This window comes from Triticum dicoccoides, chromosome 4B (assembly GCF_002162155.2).
Source record: "Triticum dicoccoides isolate Atlit2015 ecotype Zavitan chromosome 4B, WEW_v2.0, whole genome shotgun sequence".
NCBI lineage: Eukaryota > Viridiplantae > Streptophyta > Magnoliopsida > Poales > Poaceae > Triticum > Triticum dicoccoides.
Genome location: NC_041387.1, coordinates 35,373,167 through 35,381,755, shown reverse-complemented (window position 1 = coordinate 35,381,755; position 8,589 = coordinate 35,373,167). Strand labels below are relative to the sequence as shown.

The 8,589-nt window shown below is 44.0% G+C and overlaps 1 long non-coding RNA gene across 1 annotated transcript; it reads right to left on the bottom strand.

Annotated features, from left to right (window-relative positions):
• Positions 1-7,270: 7,270 nt before the first annotated feature.
• LOC119294829 lies at positions 7,271-8,364 on the bottom strand. The gene is made up of 2 exons (XR_005143560.1): positions 7,720-8,364; positions 7,271-7,639 (listed from the first exon to the last, which is right to left on the bottom strand). It is a non-coding gene; the product is annotated as an uncharacterized LOC119294829 (long non-coding RNA).
• Between the last annotated feature and the right edge of the window lie 225 nt (positions 8,365-8,589).

The window sequence follows — 8,589 nt, the reverse complement described above, 5'->3', positions numbered from 1 at the left end:
AACTAAAAGCCTATCCAATTACATGACCTCCATCCAAATTATAGCCCGTGCTACCGTCTTCCAACGGATAGATCCAGTAACCATACACTCCCTGGCATCCGTCGGAGTGAGTAGCGACCACATACGGAGCAGTGTAGTGGCCTGAAAAATAACCTGCAAGAAATGAATATGTGTTGTTCTGTTAAAAACCAAATCGTTCATGCAATTCCATATAGCCCATAATAAAGCACACACTCCTACACGAAACAGTTTCGCGGTTTCTGATTGTACTCCATCCAGCCACGTACGGATGGTATTCGGAGGAGTAATGTTAAAAGCTATGTGCATGAACCGCCATAATTTTTTTGCCATTGGGCAATCAAGAAATAGGTGTTTGATAGACTCATCATGATCGCAGAAACTGCATCTCCACGATCCTGTCCAGTTACGCTTAGCCAAATTGTCCTTAGTTAGAATGACTTGCTTGTGAACAAACCACATAAACACTTTAATTTTTAAGGGCACTTTGACTTTCTAGATATGCAAAGATCGAGGGATAATGCCAGAATTAATAATATCAGCATACATGGATTTTACCGAAAATACTCCATTCTGAGTAACTTTCCAGCGCAACTGGTCTGGCTGTTGAGAGAGGTTTACATCCATCAATCTTCTCACAAGATGGGGCCAAGCTTCGCAATGGTTTCCCACTAAAGTCCCCCTAAATTAAATATTGAGGGGAGTGGACTATAGTACTATTGCAACGTAAGCATCTCTACGCTAAACAATATTATAGAGAGAATGGTATTGGATAGCTAGAGGCGTCTCCCCTAACCATGTATCCTCCCAAAATCTCGTGGAAGTACCATTACCAATAATGAATTTTTCCCTATGGAAAAATGCTGATCCAACTCTCATCAGTCCTTTCCAAAACAGTGAGTTAGTCGGTCTGATCGACACTAAGACAAGGTTTTAGAATGAAGGTACTTATTACGCAGAATCTGGGCCCAAGTGGCCTCGATGTCTACAGATAGCTTGTACAGCCATTTGCTGAGAAGACATCTGTTCTTCACCTCTAAATTTTCAATTCCAAGCCCACATTGGTCTTTTGGGCTACAAATAATATCCCATTTAGCAAGTCTGTACTTTCTCTTTAACTCATCACTCTGCCATAAAAAAATGACATCGATAAAAGTCCAATCTTTTCTGAACCCCGACTAGGACTTTGAAGAAGGATAAAAGAAACATTGGCATACTCGTGAGCTTCAAATTAATGAGAATTAGTCGGCCTCCATATGACATTAGTTTTCCCTTCTAGCAACACTAGTAGAAAAAGGATCTATGTGAAACTCATTAGTCCCGGTTTACAATTGAACCGGCACTAATGTGACCATTAGTGCCGGTTCCAATGACCAGGCGGGCGGCGCTCATTAGTACCGGTTCGTGGCAAACCTTTAGTACTGGTTCGTGCCACGAACCGGTACTAAAGAGGTGGTGGCCTTTAGTATGGGTTGGTGGCTCCAACCGGTACTAAAGGGGGGGTCTTTAGTACCGGTTGGAGCCACCAACCGGTACTAAAGATGGTGGACTTTAGTACGGGTTGGTGGCTCCAACCGGTATTAAAGACCCCCCCTTTAGTACCGGTTGGAGCCACCAACCGGTACTAAAGGTGGTGCGCTGCCACCCGCAGTGCACAATGTTTAGTCCCACCTCGCTAGTTGAGAGGAGCTCACACCGGTTTATAAGCCCCGCCGTGGCTACCATGTCAAGCTCCTCTCTAAGCAGGCCTTTGTGGGCATATTGCAAGTCTTCTGCCCTGTGGGGCCTACTGGGCCGTACGGGCCTACATCCTGGCCCAACTAGAGATTGGGTTAGTCGTATGCAGGTCGTGCCGGTCTAGTAGGCGGGTTGTTTTTGCTTTATTTCAAAAAAAAAACCCTTACCAACCGGGACTAAAGGTCCCCCAGACCACGGTGCGTCTCGTGCCACGTGGTGGGCCTTTGGTCCCGGTTCGTGTTGAACCGGGACTAAAGGGGGGGGGACCTTTAGTCCCCACTCTTTAGTACCGATTCCAGAACCGGTATTAAAGGTCCTTACGAACTGGTACTAAAAGTCGTGTTTCTACTAGTGCAACTAAGCTTCTTTTCAAGTCGATCCTCAATACACTTCCATTCGTTGTTGAAAAGCTTGAGATGGTGAATCGGTATGCCTAGATATGTAAACAGCATCGAGCTCAGTTCACATCCAAACAGTTGTTTATAAGCTTCTTGTTCGTCTTTAGCTCTCCCAAAGCGGAACAATTCACTCTTATGGAAGTTAATCTTTAGTCCCGACAACTGCTCAAACAGGCATAGCAGAAGCTTCATGTTTCTTGCTTTCGCCAGATCCTGCTTCATAAAGATGATAGTATCATCAACATATTGTAGGATGGAAACTACTCTGTCCACTAAATGCGGAATGAGTCCACCTACATGGCCATTATCTTTAGCTCTCCCTATTAATATCCTCAACATATCCACTACAATGTTGAACAAGACAGGTGACATCGGGTCTCCCTGTCTCAAACCCTTATGTGTCTGGAAATAATGACCTATGTCATCATTTACTGTGATTCCGACACTGCCTTTTTGCGTAAAGGAGTCTACCTACTTTCTCCAGGACTGATCAAATCCTTTCATCCGCAAGGCTTGCTGAAGAAATGGCCATTGAACTTTATCGTACGCTTTCTCAAAGTCCACCTTAAAAAACTACTCCATCTAGTTTTTTCGTGTGGATATCATGGAGCGTTTCATGAAGGACCACGACCCCTTCTAGGATGTTTCTGTCCGGCATGAAGGCTGTTTGAGATGGCTATACACTACTAGGAAAAAGGCTAGCAGCAACGCGGGTTTTAGGTGTATCAGTAGCGCGGGCAGGCGCGCTACTAATAAGGCGCTACAGCTACTGCTTAGCAGTAGCGCGGGCCTGCACACGCTACTGCTAGGACAAATAGCTGCAACGTTTGTTCAAGACCATGCTACTGCTAATGTAACTACTGGCAGCGTGTTTTCCGTCCATCGCTACTAGTATTCTTTTTTTATTTTTTTATTTTTAGTGTGTTTATGCGCCATCGTACAAATATTGGTACAATACCAGTTATGAGGTTTACATCATTATGTCCATAACAATGTGTCAAATGAAGATGGATTAGGTTCAAGTGGAGGCAATATGTGGTGCATGTCAAAAGTATACTGCTAATCCAAACTTGATCTAGTTTGGACTAGTAGTACTTTCGATGTGCACCACATGTTGCCTCCACTTGAATCTAATCCGCCAACATAAGCTATTTAATCATCATCATAGTCATTACCACCAACAATATTTATTTAATCACCACTAACACTAGCTAATAATCATCATCATAGTCATTACCACCAACACTAGCTATTTTATCATCATAGTAATAGTGTAGCACATCATCATCCTCAAACTCATTTCTAGCTAGCTAATCACTCCTGCTGCTCTCTCTTAGGTAAAATAACATAAAACATGTATAGCTCTCCTCCTTGATCAAGTTGGAGCATGCAGATGAACCTGTCTCCTAATCATGGGTAGCGCATCTGTTTGCTGCCCCCTAGTACTTCTCTGCGCTCCCCCATCACATATTTGGTCCAGTCTTGCACTATTAAGCATCCATCGCTAATCTTGAATGCACTAAAGTAATCTGTAGGATATCTTGGCCGTAAGCTGATAATACTCATGGTACCTTTAGTCTCGATCCCATAAGGCACAACATTCATCAGGAGTCCTTGTTGAAGAACATCGTATGATAACAAACTTAGCAATGAAGTTTAGCTTCAAAAGTAATGTATGGAAAAGATGCACTGAGGATAAATAGTAAGAATGTTACCATCCTTCCTAAATAGATGTGACCGTAGTTCAATACGAACACTATTGGTCGCACATTTTCAGTACTAACATTTCTAAATGCAGGAAGAAAATTTGTCTTGACAGTATCAAGATCCTCAAGCCATGAAACATAATGACTGAGCTCCTCGCAGTTGAGTTCAGCCCCAGGACAGTATACGGTCCTATCTACCAAGCGCTGGATATAATTGCTTGCACTGAAATAAGCTGATAATACAAATTAGTTGTCAACTATTTTTGAATAAACAACATCAAAGACATAAATATGGTTGAGAAACTTACATAATGGTATAACTGGAGGCGTCTGCACATCGACCTAGATGTCGGTATTACCTTCAATATCATTTTCCGGACGAATATCAAAGGTGATAACCATATCAGGCTCAAATGCATAAGTCTTGCATAGTGCTTGCCATGTTTTGCATCCAAAATAGGTGTAGTCGTCTGAATTGTATAATTTTGCATGGAAAATATAAACATGCTCGGTCTTCAGGTAAACTTTCTTTTCCTCCCTAGTATGACTGAAACCTATCTTATCCAATACAAAAACTCTTGCATGGCAGGGGATACAATAGTAGAATAGTAAAAAAAAATATAAGTTGAAGCAAATGAAGCAGATGTCATGCTTAATTACGAAAAAATACTTGTCGTTGTGACTTACTGTATCCATTTCGAAGTTCTCGTCCAGATTGATGCTGAAGCGCCTATCATCATCTAGGAAGATTCCATCGTACAGGCTGCGCTTGTCTTCACAGTATTTGCAAATACCGAAATCCTTTTCATCGTCAGACATTTCCTATGTTCATAGTTAAAATATTAATTGAAAATCGATCGAAGACAACTACAGGATACTCAACACACAAATCCGGGGCACTCGATATTTCCTACATATTCTGGCACAAGTCATGCCAAAATTCACGGAAAAATCCGGCATGACCTTTGCTAAAATAGGACATATCGAGCGCCTGAAATTTGCCGGAACAGAAATGAATCAACACTCTGGCAAAACATAGGCCACTCGGAGGTGTAACCTGCAAACATGACCGGCCACTTAGATATTGAGCAACACAAGATATACATTTCAAAATATCTTATAGGACTCAAATTAGCATGCATTCAATAAGCAAAAGTAAATCATCTCATGCATCCGTACATCGTCGAATATTATCACTAATACATCACGAATAGTGTCATACATATAACATCACTAATACAACTAAAACCCTAGCACACGACGGGTATCGGCACGGGCGGTGGACACCCACAGAGAAGAAACCATCACGGGATCATAGCTCCAGTGAGATCCCTGGAGAACCTGCCAGGTATTGGAGAACGACCTGTGCTCCAATGCAAACAAGTAGCAACGGATGTGCGCGTCCTCCTCACTGACACAGTGACGCACCACCTCCGCGGAGTCCTCGAGCCTCTGGACCGTCACTGGCCCACGGGACCGCCACCAAAAAAGGTTTGGGTCAACGACAGGCTGGCTCCTCACCAACCTGCGCCCCCCGGTAGGTAGCGCCTCCCAGTACCACCCCGGCGGAGCCCAGTCCCGGACATGGCCGATCTGGTCAAGCAGGTGTCGTCCTCCGCCAACTCGACGACGAGGATGCGGGATAGGCATCGTCCACGTCGAGGCGGGAAAAATTGCTTTAACTAAAAAATAGCAACAAGTTCTTACTAACTAGTTTTATTAATTCAACTAGTTCTCACTAAAAATAAACTTACTATAAATAAAAATATTCTAAATAAAAATATTCTAGTACCTAGTTCTTACTAACTACTCTCTCCGTTCCGATTTACTCGTCGTGGTTTTAGTTCAAATTTGAACTAAAACCATGACGAGTAAATCGGAACGGAGGGAGTAATTAGTACCTAGGAACTACTGCCCTAATTACCATATAAGTATCCATTTTTAACTAGGGTTCGTACTACCTAATTAAATAGGGTTAATACTAATTGTAATTAACTAACTAGCACTAAAAATAGCCTAGGGTTCATACTAACTAGCACTAAATAGCTAGGGTTCATAGTAAGCAAACAAGACGGCGGCGAGAGATGGGGTCCGGGTAGACGGCGACACCCAGGCGCGGCGAGGCGGGGTCAGGGGAGACGGCGGCGAGGCAGGGTCGGGGAAGACGGCGGCGAGGCGGGGTCGGGGGAAACGGCGGCGAGGCGGGGTCGGGGGAGACGGCAGCGAGGCGGGGTCGGGGGAGACGGCGGCGAGACGCCAGCGAGGCGGAGGCGACGAGGGGGAGAAGAGAGAGTTGGGAATTGGGGGAGGAGGCAGATCAGGAGAGGGAATCAGGCCGCGCGGGGGGTTAGGTGAAAATAGCTATAACAGTAGTGTGGGGTCTCAAAACGCGCTGCTGCTAAAATCCATAGTAGTAGCGCTGTTTCTACAAAGGCGCTACTACTATACCTGGCACGTCGGGAACGGTGTGGCAATTATAGTAGTAGCGCGTTCTGCCCCTGCCGCGCTACTGCTAAGCGTGTAACAAGTAGCCGTTTTACCAAACGCGCTACTGCTAAGTAGCAGTAGCGCCTCATTTTAACAAACGCTACTGGTAAGATTCTGTGTATAATGTTTTCCCTAGTAGTGGTACCACACTATGTGCAATTTGTGTTAGCCTATTCATCCCCACCTTGGTAATTCCGCTATTTCGGAACGGTTATTCACATAGAACATGGAAGACGATATACATTTGCCCAGGAATTGATGACTTGAAATATGGAACTATCAATAAATCTCCTCTACTTCATGAAGTTGCAAGGTTATGTGTTTTCTTTCTCATAGAATAGGAATTTCTTGTGCAGATCATCTTTGGGAGGGGCTTTTATATATTCATTCACTCTACCGTTTTCTTATTTCAGGCACATATGGTGCACTCTGACCGTGATGTCAACTTTTTTGCTGTTCGTAAGTAGGTTTATTTAGGTCCTATGGATTCAGTTGAATGACGAAGCTGCTACCTTGGACTGTACAAAGTCCGAGGGCACAAAATATTGATTCCCATGCCTGTGGATGTGTCACAAAGAGCCTGATCCTGGTGATGGTGCCACTGATCTGGAAACAAGATGGAACTGAAGACAGGACTGTGGCCATGTGCTTCTGTATGTTAAGGTACTGCTTTGTACCCCTACTCTTTCCAGGAACTTCTTTCTTTTCTGCTCATCTATTATGATTGTAATGGCCGTTTTGCGTTTTTATGCACACTATATATTTTATTATAAGCACCATAGAATGCAATAAGAAGCAAAAAGAAAGTCACAGGACAGTTTGTACCACCACAGCGTGAGTGCGGTGTGGCGCTGTGAAAGGCCATCTAGTAAAGAAAATGCTACACTACATTCTCCAACATAGAAGCCACTTGCCAACATCACATCAGAGAACCCATTTCCTTTCTATAATCAATTACAAGGCAGACACAAGATAAGAAGTGACTACATTTCTTCAGGTTGTTCTTTCCATGACGAAGACCCAAAAATTAACCCCTAGCATTCCTTCTCCCAGAACCAATCCCTGAACTGTGTTAAGCAGTCCATTGCCCTGGTTGGATTTGCGGCTCTCGAGCATGAAGCTTAACCGGCAGAGTCCAGTGGATCTAAGAAGGGCTTCCCTGATGTTACAGCCATCGAGCTCGCCTTTGAAACCGTCCGCCCTGAACAATTTGGCGATGTACGCCATCAGTTTTGTCAGCATCTAAATACCACCGTGGCACTCGGCAACATGCCAGCTACAGCTCTCGAGTGTCTGTTCGTCGCACGAAATCAGAGGAAGACAACGAAAAGGAGAGCAAGTGTGAGATGGCAGTTCAGGTGTATGAGGCTAACCTTCGTCAGATTCTCCAGTGCCTCCTTTTGTTCCTGGATGAGACCACAGAAATGCTTACCCCTCTTCTTCTTCGGAACCAACAGCTTTCTGTAAGTGCATTTCAAAGTGCGATGTGGTCGACTCGAGCTTGTGAAAACATCCTCCTTTTCGAAGAAAAACATGGATCATTCAGGTGATTTCCGTGAGGAGGGTCGGTGAGTGGTCCGGTGAGCACTTCCCAAAGCTCACTGAAATACTGAAAAGATCTAATATACTTTCCCTCCCTGCAGGTAGCCTGGGTGGAAGACTCGGTGATTGACTTGACCATGGTCCACCACTTCAATTCTTCAGAGTCCTCCTCGTGTGCTTTGGATCTCATATACCATTGCATGATCCTGCTAGCACATACTCCCTCCGGTCTAAGATAAATGTCACAGTTTCGAACACTTATTTTGGATTAGAGGGAGTAACCCAAATCTGAATTTAATTAATCCAAGTGGATAGTAACGCCTTCCCCGTCAGTGGATTCAACCTCACTCTTCCATTCTCTATATGCCAAGGCCGACGATGATTCAAGTGGTCCGTGTCTGTCTCTGTCTACAGGAGGTCGATATGCCCCCTATACCAAGACTCCTTGCAGCTCTTACATCAACTTTAATAAATTATGGATGTGTGCATCCAAGTATGCAGATGCCCCGAAGGTTTATCTTTCCATTGCTAAAAAGTTACCATTGCCAATCTCTTATCTCTTAATTAGTAAACGCCGGCGACACTATATATCGTGCACTTTTCCTAAACATCTTACGAGTGTCAAAATATATCGGCCACATTTTCTCAGCAGTTTAGATTTTCTTTAAACTGGTTGGTTTGACCATGAAACTCAATCGAGA